Genomic DNA, 18,528 nt, shown 5'->3' on the forward strand with positions numbered 1-18,528 from the left:
CACCATTCATGCTCACCACTCACACTCACCAATCACTCTCACCCTCACCACTCACCCTCACCACTCACCCTCACAACAACCACTCACCCTCACTACTCACCCACACCACTCAACCTCACTGCTCACCCTCACCGCTCACCACTCAACCTCACCCTCACCACTCACGCTCACCCTCACCACTCACCCTTCACTAATCACAACTCACAACCGCCACTCACCCTCCCCACTCACCTTCACCACTCACCCTCACCAATCACCACTCACCCTCACCACTTACCACTCACCCTCAACACTCACCCTCACCACTCACCCTCACCCTGACCACTCACCACTCATCCTCACCAATCACACCCTCAGCAATCATTAATCACCGCTCACCCTCACCGCTGACCCTCACCGCTCACCACTCACCCTCACCACTCACCCTCAACACTCACCACTCATGCTCACCCTCACCACTCACCCCTCACTAATCACCACTCACAACCGCCACTCACCCTCACCACTCACCACTCACCCTCACCACTCACCCTCACCCTCACTACTCACCACTCATCCTAACCAATCACACCCTCAACAATCACCACTCACCCTTACCACTCACGCTCACCACTCACCCTCACCACTCACCTTCACCACTCACCCTCACCACTCACTAATCACCACTCACAACCGTCACTCACCCTCACCACTCGCTCTCACCACTCACCCTCACCACTCATCCTCACAACAACCACTCACCCTCACCACTCACCAATCACACCCTCACCAATCACGACTCACCCTCACCAATCACCACTCACCCTCACTGCCTACCCTCACCGCTCACCAATCACCCTCACCACTCAACCTCACCCTCACCACTCACGCTCACCACTCACCCCTCACTAATCACCACTCACAACCACCACTCACCAATCTCCCTCATCAATCTCCCTCACAACTCACCCTCACCAGTCACCCTCACCACTCACCCTCACCACTCACCAATCACCACTCACCCTCACAACTCACTCTCACCACTAACCCTCACCACTCTCCCTCACCACTCACCACCCACTCTCACCATTCACCCTCACCATTCAGCCTCACCACTCACCCTCACCACTCACCCTCACCACTCACACTCACCGCTCACCACTCACCACTCACCCATCACCACTCACAACCGCCACTCACCCTCACCACTCACCCTCACCACTCACCCTCACAACAACCACTCACCCTCACCACTCACCCTCACCACTCACCCTCACCACTCACCCTGACCACTCACCACTCATCCTCACCAATCACAACCTCACCAATCACCAATCACCACTCACCCTCACTGCTCACCCTCACCACTCACGCTCACCCTCACCCCTCACTAATCACCACTAACAACCACCACTCACCCTTACCACTGACCACTCACCCTCACCACTCACCCTCACTACTCACCACTCATCCTCACCAATCACACCCTCAACAATCACCACTCATGCTCACCACTCACCCTCACCACTCACTCTCACCACTCACCCTCACAACAACCACTCACCCTCACCGCTCACCAATCACCCTCACTACTCACCCTCACCACTCACCACTCATCCTCACCAATCACACCCTCACCAATCACCACTCACCCTCACTGCTCACCCTCACCGCTCACCACTCACCCTCACCACTCAACCTCACCCTCACCACTCACCCTCACCACTCACCACTCACCACTCACCCTCACCACTCACCCTCACCACTCACCCTCACTACTCACCACTCACCCTCACCATTCACCCTCACCACTCTCCCTCACCACTCTCCCTTACCACTCTCCCTCACCACTCACCCTCACTGCTCACCACTCACGCTCACCACTCACCCTCACTACTCACCCTAACCACTCACCCTCACCACTCACCCTCACCACTCACCCTCACCCTCACTACTCACCACTCATCCTCACCAATCACACCCTCAACAATCACCACTCACCCTCACCACTCACCCTCACCACTCACTAATCACCACTGACAACCGTTACTCACCCTCACCACTCACTCTCACCACTCACCCTCACAACAACCACTCACCCTCACCACTCACCAATCACACCCTCACTAATCACCACTCACCCTCACCAATCACCACTCACCCTCACTGCTCACCCTCACCACTCACCACTCACCCTCACCACTCAACCTCACCCTCACCACTCATGCTCACCACTCACCCCTCACTAATCACCACTCACAACCACCACTCACCCTCCCCACTCACCCTCACTACTCACCACTCATCCTCACCAATCACACCCTCACCAATCACCACTCACCCTCACCACTTACCACTCACCCTCACCACTTACTACTCACCCTCACCACTCACCCTCACCATTCACCCTCACCACTCTCCCTCACCACTCTCCCTCACCACTCACCCTCACCACTCATCCTCACCACTCACGCTCACCCTCACCACTCACACCTCACTAATCACCACTCACAACCGCCACTCACCCTCACCACTCACCCTCACCACTCACCCTCAACCCTCATCCTCACCAATCACACCCTCAACAATCACCACTCACCCTCACCATTCATGCTCACCACTCACTCTCACCAATCACTCTCACCCTCACCACTCACCCTCACCACTCACCCTCACAACAACCACTCACCCTCACTACTCACCCACACCACTCAACCTCACTGCTCACCCTCACCGCTCACCACTCAACCTCACCCTCACCACTCACGCTCCCCTTCACCACTCACCCCTCACTAATCATCACTCACAACCGCCACTCACCCTCCCCACTCACCCTCACCACTCACCCTCACCACTCACCCTCACCACTCATCCTCACAACAACCACTCACCCTCACCACTCACCAATCACACCCTCACCAATCACGACTCACCCTCACCAATCACCACTCACCCTCACTGCCTACCCTCACCGCTCACCAATCACCCTCATCACTCAACCTCACCCTCACCACTCACGCTCACCACTCACCCCTCACTAATCACCACTCACAACCACCACTCACCAATCTCCCTCACCAATCTCCCTCACAACTCACCCTCACCAGTCACCCTCACCACTCACCCTCACCACTCACCAATCACCAATCACCACTCACCCTCACAACTCACTCTCACCACTAACCCTCACCACTCTCCCTCACCACTCACCACTCACTCTCACCATTCATCCTCACCATTCAGCCTCACCACTCACCCTCACCACTCACCCTCACCACTCACACTCACCGCTCACCACTCACCACTCACCCATCACCACTCACAACCGCCACTCACCCTCACCACTCACCCTCACCACTCACCCTCACCACTCACCCTCACAACAACCACTCACCCTCACCACTCACCCTCACCACTCACCCTCACCACTCACCCTGACCACTCACCACTCATCCTCACCAATCACAACCTCACCAATCACCACTCACCCTCACTGCTCACCCTCACCACTCACGCTCACCCTCACCCCTCACTAATCACCACTAACAACCACCACTCACCCTTACCACTCACCACTCACCCTCACCACTCACCCTCACTACTCACCACTCATCCTCACCAATCACACCCTCAACAATCACCACTCATGTTCACCACTCACCCTCACCACTCACTCTCACCACTCACCCTCACAACAACCACTCACCCTCACCGCTCACCAATCACCCTCACTACTCACCCTCACCACTCACCACTCATCCTCACCAATCACACCCTCACCAATCACCACTCACCCTCACTGCTCACCCTCACCGCTCACCACTCACCCTCACCACTCAACCTCACCCTCACCACTCAACCTCACCCTCACCACTCACCACTCACCACTCACCACTCACCCTCACCACTCACCCTCACCACTCACCCTCACTACTCACCACTCACCCTCACCATTCACCCTCACCACTCTCCCTCACCACTCTCCCTTACCACTCTCCCTCACCACTCACCCTCACCGCTCACCACTCACGCTCACCACTCACCCTCACTACTCACCCTAACCACTCACCCTCACCACTCACCCTCACCACTCACCCTCACCACTCACCCCTCACTAATCACCACTCACAACCGCCACTCACCCTCACCACTCACCCTCACCCTCACTACTCACCACTCATCCTCACCAATCACACCCTCAACAATCACCACTCACCCTCACCACTCACCCTCACCACTCACTAATCACCACTCACAACCGTCACTCACCCTCACCACTCACTCTCACCACTCACCCTCACAACAACCACTCACCCTCACCACTCACCAATCACACCCTCACCAATCACCACTCACCCTCACCACTCACCCTCACTGCTCACCCTCACCACTCACCACTCACCCTCACCACTCAACCTCACCCTCACCACTCATGCTCACCACTCACCCCTCACTAATCACCACTCACAACCACCACTCACCCTCCCCACTCACCCTCACTACTCACCACTCATCTTCACCAATCACACCCTCACCAATCACCACTCACCCTCACCACTTACCACTCACCCTCACCACTTACTACTCACCCTCACCACTCACCCTCACCATTCACCCTCACCACTCTCCCTCACCACTCTCCCTCACCACTCACCCTCACCACTCATCCTCACCACTCACGCTCACCCTCACCACTCACACCTCACTAATCACCACTCACAACCGCCACTCACCCTCACCACTCACCCTCACCACTCACCCTCAACCCTCATCCTCACCAATCACACCCTCAACAATCACCACTCACCCTCACCATTCATGCTCACCACTCACCCTCACCAATCACTCTCACCCTCACCACTCACCCTCACAACAACCACTCACCCTCACTACTCACCCACACCACTCAACCTCACTGCTCACCCTCACCGCTCACCACTCAACCTCACCCTCACCACTCACGCTCCCCTTCACCACTCACCCCTCACTAATCATCACTCACAACCGCCACTCACCCTCACCACTCACCCTCACCACTCACCCTCACCAATCACCACTCACCCTCACCACTTACCACTCACCCTCAACACTCACCCTCACCACTCATCCTCACCAATCACACCCTCAACAATCACCACTCACCCTCACCATTCATGCTCACCACTCACCCTCACCAATCACTCTCACCCTCACCACTCACCCTCACCACTCACCCTCACAACAACCACTCACCCTCACTACTCACCCACACCACTCAACCTCACTGACCACTCACCACTCATCCTCACCAATCACACCCTCAGCAATCATCAATCACCGCTCACCCTCACCGCTGACCCTCACCGCTCACCACTCACCCTCACCACTCACCCTCAACACTCACCACTCATGCTCACCCTCACCACTCACCCCTCACTAATCACCACTCACAACCGCCACTCACCCTCACCACTCACCCTCACCACTCACCCTCACCACTCACCCTCACTACTCACCACTCATCCTAACCAATCACACCCTCAACAATCACCACTCACCCTTCCCACTCATGCTCACCACTCACCCTCACCACTCACCCTCACCACTCACGCTCACCCTCACCACTCACCCTCACCACTCACTAATCACCACTCACAACCGTCACTCACCCTCACCACTCACTCTCACCACTCACCCTCACCACTCACTAATCACCACTCACAACCGTCACTCACCCTCACCACTCACTCTCACCACTCACCCTCACCACTCATCCTCACAACAACCACTCACCCTCACCACTCACCAATCACACCCTCACCAATCACGACTCACCCTCACCAATCACCACTCACCCTCACTGCCTACCCTCACCGCTCACCACTCACCCTCACCACTCAACCTCACCCTCACCACTCATGCTCACCACTCACCCCTTACTAATCACCACTCACAACCACCACTCATCCTCCCCACTCACCCTCACTACTCACCACTCATCCTCACCAATCACACCCTCACCAATCACCACTCACCCTCACCACTTACCACTCACCGTCACCACTTACTACTCACCCTCACCACTCACCCTCACCATTCACCCTCACCACTCTCCCTCACCACTCTCCCTCACCACTCACCCTCACCAGTCACCAGTCATGCTCACCACTCACCCTCACTACTCACCCTAACCACTCACCACTCACCCTCAACACTCACCTTTACCGCTCACCACTCACCCTCACCACTCACCCTGACCACTCACCACTCATCCTCACCACTCATCCTCACCAATCACACCCTCACCAATCACCACTCACCCTCACTGCTCACCCTCACCACTCACCCTCACCCTCACCACTCACCACTCACCCTCACCACTCACCCCTCACTAATCACCACTCACAACCGCAACTCACCCTCACCACTCACCCTCACCACTCACCCTCACCACTCATCCTCACCAATCACACCCTCAACAATCACCAATCACCACTCACCCTCACCACTCACGCTCACCACTCACCCTCACCACTCACCCTCACCACTCACCCTCACAACAACCACTCACCCTCACTACTCACCCACACCACTCAACCTCACTGCTCACCCTCACCGCTCACCACTCAACCTCACCCTCACCACTCACGCTCACCCTCACCACTCACCCCTCACTAATCACCACTCACAACCGCCACTCACCCTCCCCACTCACCCTCACCACTCACCCTCACCAATCACCACTCACCCTCACCACTTACCACTCACCCTCACCACTCACCCTCACCATTCACCCTCACCACTCTCCCTCACCACTCTCCCTCACCACTTTCCCTCACCACTCTCCCTCACCACTCACCCTCACCAGTCACGCTCACCACTCACCACTCACGCTCACCACTCACCCTCACTACTCACCCTAACCACTCACCACTCACCCTCAACACTCACCCTACCACCACCACTCACCCTATTCCCGTTTTAAAAACTTGCTTACGTGTCGCCAAGTATGCTTAACATTTCGAACAGACACACACATTCACTAATTTATCTTTTGACATTTAACATACAAAACGTCAGCTTGTACTACTGTCATCATAGCAGGTACCACCACCACAGTGATGGTGAGCGGTGAAGGTGAGTGGTGATGGTGAGTGGTGAGAGTGAGTGGTGAGGGTGAGTGGTGAAGGTGAGGGTGAGTGGTGAGTAGTGGTGAGGGTGGGTAGTAAGGGTGAGTGGTGAGTGGTGAGGAAGAGTGGTGACGGAGAGGGGTGAGTGGTGGGGGTGAGTGGTGAAGGAGAGGGGTGAATGGTGAGGGTGAGTGGTGCGGGGTGAGTGGTGAGGGGTGAGTGGTGAGGATGAGTGGTGGGAATGAGTGGTGAGTAGTGAGGGTGAGTGGTTAGGGTGATTAGTGAGTGGTGAGTAGTGAGGGTGAGTGGTGAGTAGAGAGGGTGAGGGGTGAGTAGTGAGGGTGAGTGGTGAGCGTGAGTGGTGAGCGTGAGTGGTATGGGTGAGTGGTGGTGGTGAGGGTGATTGGTGAGGGAGAGTGGTGAGGGTGAGTAGTGAGGAATAGTGGTGAGGGTGAGTTGTGAGGGTAAGTGGTGAGGGTGAGTGTGAGTGGTGAGTGTGAGTGGTCAGTGATAGTGAGTGGTGAGTGATAGTGAGTGGTGAGGGAGAGTGTTGAGGGTGAGTGGTGATGGTGAGTGAGGGAGTGTGGTGAGGGAGAGTGTTGAGGGTGTATATATTTTTGCCTATGATGACAGCAGTACATGCTGACGTTTTGTATGTTAAATGTAAAAGCTAAATGTGTGAATGTGTGTGTCTGTTGGAAATGTTAATCAAACTTGGCGACATGCAGTTTTTAAAACGGGAATACGGCGATTCTAAAGTAATCTCCAACCTTCGATGATTCCTTTGCGCGATTCAAAGAATCCATTCCTGGCGCGCTGGAGGTTTACATTTTTAATTACAGAGTTTTATTTTCATTGGTATGTTATGTTTGAAAGTTTTCAGGAGTTTCTAATTATATGTTTTGCCCCGGTCAACGCCGGATATTTCCCATTCATAGCAGTTCATATGGACACTATAACCAACTTATATTAAACGGGAATAGGCCGATTCTATCTTCTTGGTTATTTCGGTAAATTCACTCACCCTCACAACAACCACTCACCCTCACTATTTAGTTTACTGATGATACTATGTAGTTTATACTTTAGTTGTTTACGTGGTGGTTTTAGTTACTCCAGCTACATACTGTTAACACTCCTTCCCTTTATTAATGCTACCCCTATCCCCTCCCTTTGATGCTGCTAATCCTGCATAATGCACGGGCATAAGTAGTACTAATCACATACCTGCATTTCCCATAAATATGCTAAATTCCTCTTGATATGCAAATTATTTTGTCAAGGCGCCCTTCCCCCCCTTCCAACCCAGCTTAAATATACGCTCCAAGCATGGTGCTGTTTCATTCAGACATCTGTCTCCTCGACAGACCTGGTCTTCACCTGAGGACGGCTGCTTGTGTTGTGGCCGAAACGTCGTGAGAATTATTTTATTATGTTTTATCTATATTATTTTATTATTTCCATTCTATGTGACTTTACCGAAAGAACCAAGAAGACAACTTATATTAAACCATATATGTGTGTAAGTCGATGTGTTTCTATGTGTGTGGGTCAATGTCTGTGTGTAAGTCCATGTGTGTGTCTGCCTTTTTCGCCCAAGCAACGCCGGGTACTTACCGCTAGTCTTATATATAAAAGTCTCCGCGCGCTCGCGCTTGCGGGAAATTTGGCTCTCGGACGGTGGGCTTCACGTAGAAAAAAAAATTACAGGCGACACGCCCTAAGCCATGCGGTGGGAATATGCTATTCCGTTTTCCCATCCGTAAACTTTAAAGTAGTTTAATTAACACATTTGTGCCGTTTCTATTATTAATTATTTACTTATTGCACGCCATCGACCCTACCAAGTGACGCCAATTGCGTGGGGGGGGGGCGGACCCTACCAAGTGATGCGCGATAGCTCGAGCTCACAGGGACATTTCCTTTTACGCGTTTTACAGTCAACACATAGACACATAACGCTGCGGATATTCATTCACAGTGTCATGTCCTCTTCGCCCCCCCCTAACACGATGCGTCCAATTTATAGTACAGACTCCGTAGATAATAATATTTTAGCGCTTACATACCATTATTCTTGCACGCGCGGGGGATGCTGGGGGGGGTAGCGGCCCAGCCCCTAGCCTGGCAATGTGCCAACTCCGCCGCCTCGCCAATGTAGGCCAGGACGGGGGCTACGCATGGCACAAGGCCTCAACATGGCTATGGTAAGTACAAAGTTCATTGCTTCTAATGATAACAACTCAAGTCCATTGTTTACTATTGTTAAACACATTAGTTCACAAACATTACAATAATAATGTTTGTGTGCAGATCATTAATCACGTTCATTGCTTATTATTATTAAACAAATCCCTTGCCAGATATTGTGTGCAGATAACAACTCAGGTTTCATTGTTTACCATTATGAAACAAGTTGACATGTTACAATAATTATGTTTGAGTGCACAAAACTCCTTTTGGATTTTTAGGTTGCTCATTTTTCCCTTTTTTGCTGTCTTTTATGATGCTGCCACGGTCTACTGCCAGTCTGTGATTTCTGATTATTTCTTCAATAAATTTCAATTGTTTCCATCGCTCACGTCACGCTATTTCCTCATACGTAGTACTGCCATACTGAGAGCTGTGCCATCATCGGGGATTGCTGTGCCCGTCAATGTGTGTGTCTTTGAGTTCATATGTGTGTGCGAGTAGAGCCATGCGTGTCTTTAACTCCATGTGTGTGTCTGTCTTTTTCTAACGGACAACGCCCCATGTGTGTGTGTATGTCAAAGTGTTTATGTGTGTGTGTCAGTCCATTTGTGTGCGTGTAAGTCCATGTGTGTGTGTAAGTACATATGTGTGTTTACGTCAATGTGTGTGTGAGTCCACGTATTGCTGTGTGTGAGTCGGTGTGTGTGTGTGAGTCGCTGTATGTGTGTACATCCATATATGTGTGTGTAACTCCATGTGTGTGTATCTCAAGTGCATGTCTATGTGTGTGTGAGTCCATATGTGTGTGTGTGTCTCAGTCCATGTGCGTGTGTGTTAGTTGCTGTGTGTGCATGCCTCCATGTTAGTCAGTGTAACTCCATTTATTTGCGTGTCTGTAGGTCCATGTGTGCATCTTAGTCCATGCGTGTGCTTTATTGACCTGCTCAAGGCCTATGATACCATCGGTAGGCCTGGCCTCTGGGTTGCTCTTCGTGCTTTCCGAGTCCCTGACCCACTGATTACCATCCTTAAGGACCTTCATGATGGTGAGCGGCCCCGCGTTTAACTACGTGGCCGTGAGTCAGAGCCATTTCCTTTACACCTTAGGGTGCAACAGGGATGTCCTCTTGCTCCCACATTATTATACATATATTTGGACCACGTAGTTCGCCAAGCCTTCAATGCCTGTACCGGAAGAATTCCCATCTGCTACAGATACAATGGGAGGCTGATCGATGCCCGGGTGCGGTCAAGGGATGGCACCCTATTGCTCAACCACGTTATGTATGCCGATGATCTGCTAATTGCTACTCACTCGGAAGAAGAGTTCGAGGTGCTGCTGCTGAACCTGGAGCTTGCCACCAAGAGGTGGGGGCCTTACCATCAGCCCTACCAAAACTAAGCAGCTGCCTGGCTATTTTGTACCATCGGACACTCCACCCCCACAACTCCCAATTGGTGATGGGGCAGTTGTGGAGACAGTGGAGAGTTTTCCATACCTTGCCAGTGTGCTAATGACCGGCTCCGGTTTAACAGCAAAGGTCTCACTCCGAATCAGTCGAGCTGCATTATCTTTTCATTGGCTGCGTAACGCTGTGTGGAAGCTACCTGGTCTATCACTCCATACGAAGCTTCAGGTCTTCTCGGCCACGGTCATTCCCTCCCTTCTCTACGCTTGCAAAACTTGGACCCCCCTAATGGAACATCTTCGCCAGTTAGAAACATTTAGGATGGCCTGCCTACGATCCATCGTGGGTTTAACCAGGCTGCATTGTGTGAGGAGCTCACAAATCCTTGAAAGATGTGGACAAAGTCCCATCGGTGACCTCCGGCAGGCAAGGCTGCGTTTCCTGAGTCATGTAGCCCACATGGCCAGCCACCGCATGCCTAAACAGCTTTTGTTCGGCCGGATCGAGGGGGCTAAATGGGCGCGGCACGGGCTGGAGAAAACATGGAGTGATGTGGTACAGGAGGACGTGGAGCTGAGTCCACTTGCGGATAACTGGTACCAGCCGTGTCAAGATCGGCCTCTGTGGAGGAGGCTCCTGAAGGACGCTACTGGCCAGTTGGAGGCAGTCACCCTCCAACAACAACGGAGGGTGGAGGAGCGACGCTCACAACAATGAGCGGAGCGCCGGGTGGCTAAAGCACAGAAAGTTGCTACAGTAGGGGCCACACGTGGTGCATCAGCCAGTCGTCTCAGTCAGTCAACCTGTGCCATCTAGGTTTGCCCCGTGACCTCCTGCCAGCGGGCGTTCGACACTTCATGTGGCCTCAAGGTGCACATAGCCTGGCACAAGCGTTGGCGAATGACAGTTGTTGTTATTCACTCTATGTATATGTAGGACTTGGAATATGCCGCGCCACGCATTCTGTGGGTCTGTTGCTATGCAAGCGAGCAGTGTACAGTAGGGGGTATTTGAGGACGAGGTTGTTGTCGGGCGTGAGGAAGACGTCGTTAAGATGGGTGACAGGTGTTAGGGGTAACTGAGGACACAGGTCGGTGATTGGCTAAGAGGGTGAGTGCTTATTGACTGGCGTCGCTCAGGCGGGAATAACAAGGCCACGTGAGGCTGGGAGCCTGGGGGCGAGGGGTAAAGCGTGGGGTGAGATAATTAATAGGGACTAATTGATACGGGGATAAAAGGCACAGCGCAAGAGAGAGACGGGAGTCTTGGTTAGAGCTGGAGTCTGGATAGGAGTTGGAGTGATGGTGCCCGAGATAGCGAGGAGCAGGAGTAAGTGGAGAAGATACGATAACGGTAGCAGTGGAGAGAGATAGGACAGAGTACGGTAGTAAGATAACGTAGAGTGAGTGGTAGCAGTGGTAGCAGTGCATCGGAGAGATACAGAGTAGGGTAGCAGCGGAGTGACGGACTCTGGGAGAGCAGGAGAGAGAACGGAGAGACATAGAGCGCCGTTGATAGTAGATGGCGTGACGGAGCGAATGGGGAGACACGGAGCGGTGATGAGGAGAAGGTGTGGACTTTAAAGAGCAAATAAACGGAACGAGACAGACAACCCGAGTATGAGTCCTACATATATATGTGTGAGTCCATTTGTGCGTGTAACTCTATGTGTGTGTATCAATGGATTTGCGTGTGTAACTACATGTGTGTCTGCCTTTTTCGCCCGGGCAACGCCGGGTACTAACCGCTAGTAATGAATAGAATTTGACAAGGAAGCACTAATGTATATTAATAGTTCCTTCGAAGCAAGCGTTGGCAAAGCCGCCCGTAATAAATCAAATGACTAAGTCGTGCAACCCATACACTTGCACATTAGGCTAGGTAGCGCCCAGCAAGAAAGATCGATTCATGGTATAATAGGAAGGCAGCCAACTTTATAGAGATAAATAGACTTGACAAAAACAAGTTAAAGAACAGGGAGTTAGAAACTGCTTCTGCACATCTGAGTATGCCAACACAACTCTGCTTGAAGTAAAATAGATTTTTACTGTTATTGCAATTTGTTGTTGCGTTTTTCTCCCAACGATATTCTCCCTGTGCCATAGGTGTCATATCACAGACATTTCCTTCTGGGACTCTTGCAGAGAACATTGTACCACCACCCTTCTATGTCGGAAGCAGAAGTTTGATGGTTTCCTGTAATTTAAGTGCCATTTTTTGGTTTGTTTAAAAGACATCTGGAGATGCAGTCGCAATATTTGAAGGTGTAGCCCTGCAATGTCTTGCTCCACGCCACTGCTGACAGAAAGCCCCCTACTCTAGTGAGCTTGAGAAAGAGCACATGTCGAGGGTGTATTGGCCCACACTATCTAGAAGCACTGGGTATAATCGCACTTTACCACGCCTCGCATGACCTGCCGATCGACTAACTGTGGTGTTGCCCACAGCTGACCCTTACACCACTGTGGCAGCATCTTGGCATCACAAGGATCCTGCGGTATGGATATCCAAAGTGTGTGTTTTAAAATTTGCCATTGCAGAACTAATTCTTAAGCTGCTTCAATTGACTTGTATATCCACGAACAGGGTGTTCATCCCATATTAAGGCAAACAACTTTTTTTATTACTAAAATGTGACCCATAAAATAGTTTGTTGCTCATTTCATTACATTTTCTGAGCTGGAAAAAGTGTCGGTGAAAAATAAATATTTCACGATTTTTTTTTTGTGATTGGAGTCATTGGTGACTGGGATGAGACCTTGCACTCACTACACTTGATGCAACTGCTTTCATAGTGGCTTACGATTACTGGATTCGAACCGAAGTTCTCAACCGTTGCTGACCCATGGCATGAATCGCTAAGCCACCCGGCCCTTCTCGTGACGCATTTACATTGCTTATGTAATGGAAACCCAAGCCACTGACACTGCGCAAGCGTTCACGCCGTTCTAGACCTGCAGTGCCTGCATGCAACATCAGCAGTAGCAGCAGTATCGGGCGGGCACACAGGAGGCGAATTACTGCAGGAACACACCGCGTAGCACTAGCCCGGTCGCTTCGGTTGTGTTAATGAAAATGTACATCTTTTCCACAAACGGGTTTCCTGTTGAGCCTCTCACTGCGAGACACTCAGCACTCTGTAATGGAAAAAGCGTGCGTCATCAGCAGCTACCTTTGTGAAAGCAGCGCCAATTTGACCACTCGTTTCAATTTATTTTGTTGTACTTGTAATTGGGACAGAGAGTCTGAACGCTCTCTTGAGGTCGTAAAACTGTGTACAATTTTGTGGGGAAGACAACAGTGCTTATTTTATGGATGGACTCGCCCCCACCACAGTACTGTGTAATTTCCACCACTGGCTCAGTGCTGTGAACACGAGAAGGGCACCGCTTCAATGCTCATTTCAGCAGCAAATCATCACTCACTCTCTTCATATTTATTATTAAATTTCTTGTACTCATCACAACCATTTTCAAGCTAATATTGTCACGGAATACGATGTAAGACACACATCAAATAAACATACAGCACAGCCGAAAAGCTCAGCAAAAAAAAGGTTCAAACCCTTCATTTGAGAAAATTCGTTTTGCCATTGTGTTTTTTTTTGTATAAATGCTGTAATTTTCATTTTGTTTTCAATTGCCTTCATACTGTGTTGCTGATGCAAGGTGCATGGACAACAACAGCGGCAGCAGGAGCAGCTATATGTTTTATAATCACTGCTCCATTTAAAATGGCCCAACGGCTCTGGAAGCCATGGGTAACGGTCACAATGCCCCGTGGCCAACACGATGAATCAATCAGTGTTGTACTCTTTGGTTCTTTCGGGAAAGTCACGTAGATAGAAAAAATAACTAATCAATCACGACGTCTCGAAAGCAACACAAGCCATCGTCTTCAGGTGAAACAATACAGCAGGCGGACTGCTGACGAGGAAATGTAGCGAGAGAACTACTGCAACCAAAGATTATATACGTTTGTGGTGGGTACAACCCAAGGGTAAGTGGGTGGGACGAGGGATGGAATTTGCAAGTAAATGTAATTGCAGAGAGGGTATGGGTCCGCCTGCTGTATTGTTAATATTCTTATTGTGAGTCTAATGCTCTGACTACAGCATCACACACAGTGATCAACTCAGCCTGTCATTTTCCGTGGTCAATAAAATTACTGTCACCTTGTATAATGTCAGCATTGAAAGAGACTGACCCATGTCAAAAGAACATAGAATTTCTACCACTATCTATTAGAGCAGGAAACAGGGAGATGCTTTGACTCAGACTCTTGAGAATTTATGCTGGAAAGCTCAGTCAATATATGCACTTTCTCATGATCCTGTTTGGAATGTTTGGCCAATTCCCCTCTGAGCTTGTGTGTGTGTCTGTGGTCGGAAAGCAACGCGATAGAATGAGTATCCAAAAGACTCCTTGATGGCACTAGGCAAACATCTCTACGCAGGAGCGCCGTGAACAAAAACAGTCTTGAGACTCACTCACTGAGGCTCTCTATACAATTACAATTAAATAACATTTTTGCATTTTTCACGACTGGGCTCCAACACAGCGCGCCGCTCTAATCCCGTGGACGCTGTCACAGGGGGCTTCAAGGTCCACACTTCTGCTCAGTGCACACTTCAATAGTCATTGGTAGAAGTCAAATGGGAGCCTGCTCAAACAGCTAAGGTCTCTGCCCACATTTTTCAACGTGAACTTTCACCCCGCGCCTTTTTTGGCCAAGCCATCGAACAAAGATGGTCACCGCATCGCACGCTTTCGGGTGCGCTTTCCGTCCAGAACGCTCTTCCTTCCGATATTAGGAAGCCACTGGCGCTATTCACTTTTCAATATAGATCAAAAACTCACTTCTTTAGAACTGCTTTTTGTGTTTCGTTCGTTCTCCTTCCCCCGCACCCTCGATTAGCGCAGTTGGCTACGTACGGTGCAGAAGAAGTTCAACATACATACATACATACGGAACACTCCCCAAAGGCAGGTCATAGCAAGTTCTAATCAACACACTTAAGATGAAAATCTCCAAACCCGCATTAAGTTTGAGATATGCTTGCTTAAAATGATAGTGATTAGATAATGCATTTCCGTAAAAGGAATGCATTTTCCATCAGAGATTTTTTTTTTCAAAATGCACCATGAATTAACGTTCTTCTGTGATTAAGTTCAACAGTTTAACATTTGTTTACAAAGAATGACATTTTATGATAACGACAAGAAGATAACCAGGTTAACTTTTTTTATTCACCGCTACAGAATCCTGTCGCGATGTCATGTTGAGAACAACAGACTTGCAGTCCAGAGGATGCCAGTTCGATCTCCCGGCATGTCAGTTTAAACAATGGAGCAAGTTCATGAAATAAAACTGCCTCTGTATACCCAAGCAGTGTAAATGGGTTCACCACAGCGAGTCGATCATCGTGTGGAGTAGTAGGGTAAATAATGTATTACTCTTTGCTTTTTTCGGTAAAGTCACCTAGGTAAAAAAAAAATGAAAACAACTAAATTAAATCACGACGTTTCGGGTGCAACACAAGCATCCATCATCAGGTGGGAAAGCTGATGGACGCTTGTGTTGCGCCCGAAACGTCGTGATTTAATTTAATTTAGTTTTCATTTATTTTATTTTTTACCTAAGTGACTTTACCGAAAAAAACAAAGAGTATGAATCCTTGCAGTCACGAAAGCTTCAAATCTAGAATAAACAATGTATTATTTGATGATTCGCTTCCACGCAGCACTAAGACGGGAGCTATCTGAACGGTTAAAGTTACTTTGATTGCCATGTTCTGTTCGATAGATTATCTAATTAGTCTTGGCCAGTAGTAGCTAGTTGTGCAAAACTAGTAGCTAGTTGTGCAAAACTAGCTACCACTAGTTGTGCAAAACTAGCTACTACTGATCAAGACTAATTAGAGAATCCATGGAAATTGAAAGAAATCAAAATAACTTTAACCGTTCGGATAGCTACGGTCTTAGTGCTGCGTGGAAGCGAATAATCAAAGAATACATTCTTTGAATGCATGCCTACAAAGGGCAGCGTACTTCAATAGGGATTACCGTTGGTAGGGCTATTTTAATAAACACAATAGACAGAGAAGGACAATTTAAAAGGGTTCGCATAATGCACATGCATAATGTACGTTGCCTCAGTAATCTCCCCCCCCCCCATCATTGTGCAAGAGCGCAGAAGGGTGGTCAACACATCTACGCCTCATCATGCTGTCGCATGATGAAGCTAGTTGTAATTACTGGCAAAACGTCGTACTCAGTTTGTAAATGGTGTGGCTTGGCTCTCCAATACACCGATGTACTGTACTAGTGACGAATTGGCCACGTTCTGTTTACGTGACAACCCTTACTAGTTGGCTGTGTCGGGTGGTGGCGGGTTTTAACGACACATTTATATATTTACACGATCTAACCCAAAAACATCTACTATGGATGATGTTGGTCACGAAAGCGTACGTGTTTATCAATTTTCAAACTGTTATAGCCGCAGAACATTTTCAATTTTCTCAAGATGAATTACATCACCGCAACAACCAAAGCTTTCCGAACACACGTGGCGATTTTTGTCGCAGCTCACGCAATGAGGTCACTCAAATTGCAGCACCACAACGCGGAGCATGTGCTGGGCGAACGCTGAGACAATGTTGCTTGCATAAGAGCAGTATTTTCTGCGATACAGATGTATGGGCATGTCACAATGGATCGATTCAAACTGATTCTGGCACACACACACACCTATTACATATTGCAGAAAGGAAAACCTTATTCTTATTTTTCATCATTTTTGATACTGGCAAAAAAACGGGTCCCAGGGATAATGTTTATTACGTTTGCGCAGTTTTAGATTTTCTCAGTAACACAGCTTTTGCTCTGATTTCTATTTGCTCCATTTACCCTCTAGAGCAGTGGATCTTCTTTACCTGGAGTGCACGCACCCCCTGTGGGTGGTTCTTCTTAACCTGGAGTGCACGCACTCCCTGGGGGTGATTCTTCTTCACCTGGAGTGCGAGATGCCCTTGCGGGGGGTGCGAGACATAGCCAATTTTTTTCTGTTGTTAAATCATCGAAACAAAAATTATGCATGGGCATGTAAGCACAACTACTTTGTTTAATCAAACCTATGTATTTATTACATTTTAAAAAAAAATTACGCTTGAGAACCAAGGGGGTGCAAGGTTGCAGTAAAGGTTAAGAACCACTGGCCTAGACGGTATTTGGCCTCCTCTCCCACGCCGGCCAGCCGTCTTGAGAGTGGTACAAGTATTCAAACTTTACGCCAAATACACGCGGCCTGTGGATCAAAGTCTAACTTTGGTAGACCCATCCATACTGCTGAGCGCACAGCGCGTGTGGGACATTTAAAATAAAAAAAAACCGGTGCCCCTACTGAACGTCTGTGAAAAAGAGCTTCACGGCTCATCGGATTTCTCCAGGATAAATGAAGATTCCAAATCTGAAACCTGCACCGTCGTTTCAACTGCCACGCCAAGAGATAGAGCCAAACCGGTGCGCTCTGCATTGCAAGTCTCGTCTGCCAATCGGTTACACCATGGCAGGTCCTAATAGCACCTCCAATTAGCACGGTTGGCTATGTACGGTGCAAACGAAATTCAACACACATACAGTACATGCATGCATAAACACCGCAAGTGTCACTCAACATTGCAATGGTGATTCTGTGGTCATTTTGCACTTGCACACTGTAGCGGACACTCCTCGCCAACACACGGCCGCAGCTTAGGGTCCCAGTGGGTCTATTCCACACACAGCTCCCTCCTTCATGCACGGTTCCCTTCTCTTCATCCACAGCTCCCCCCTCTC

The sequence above is a fragment of the Lampetra fluviatilis genome, chromosome 15 (genome assembly GCF_964198595.1).
Source record: "Lampetra fluviatilis chromosome 15, kcLamFluv1.1, whole genome shotgun sequence".
NCBI lineage: Eukaryota > Metazoa > Chordata > Hyperoartia > Petromyzontiformes > Petromyzontidae > Lampetra > Lampetra fluviatilis.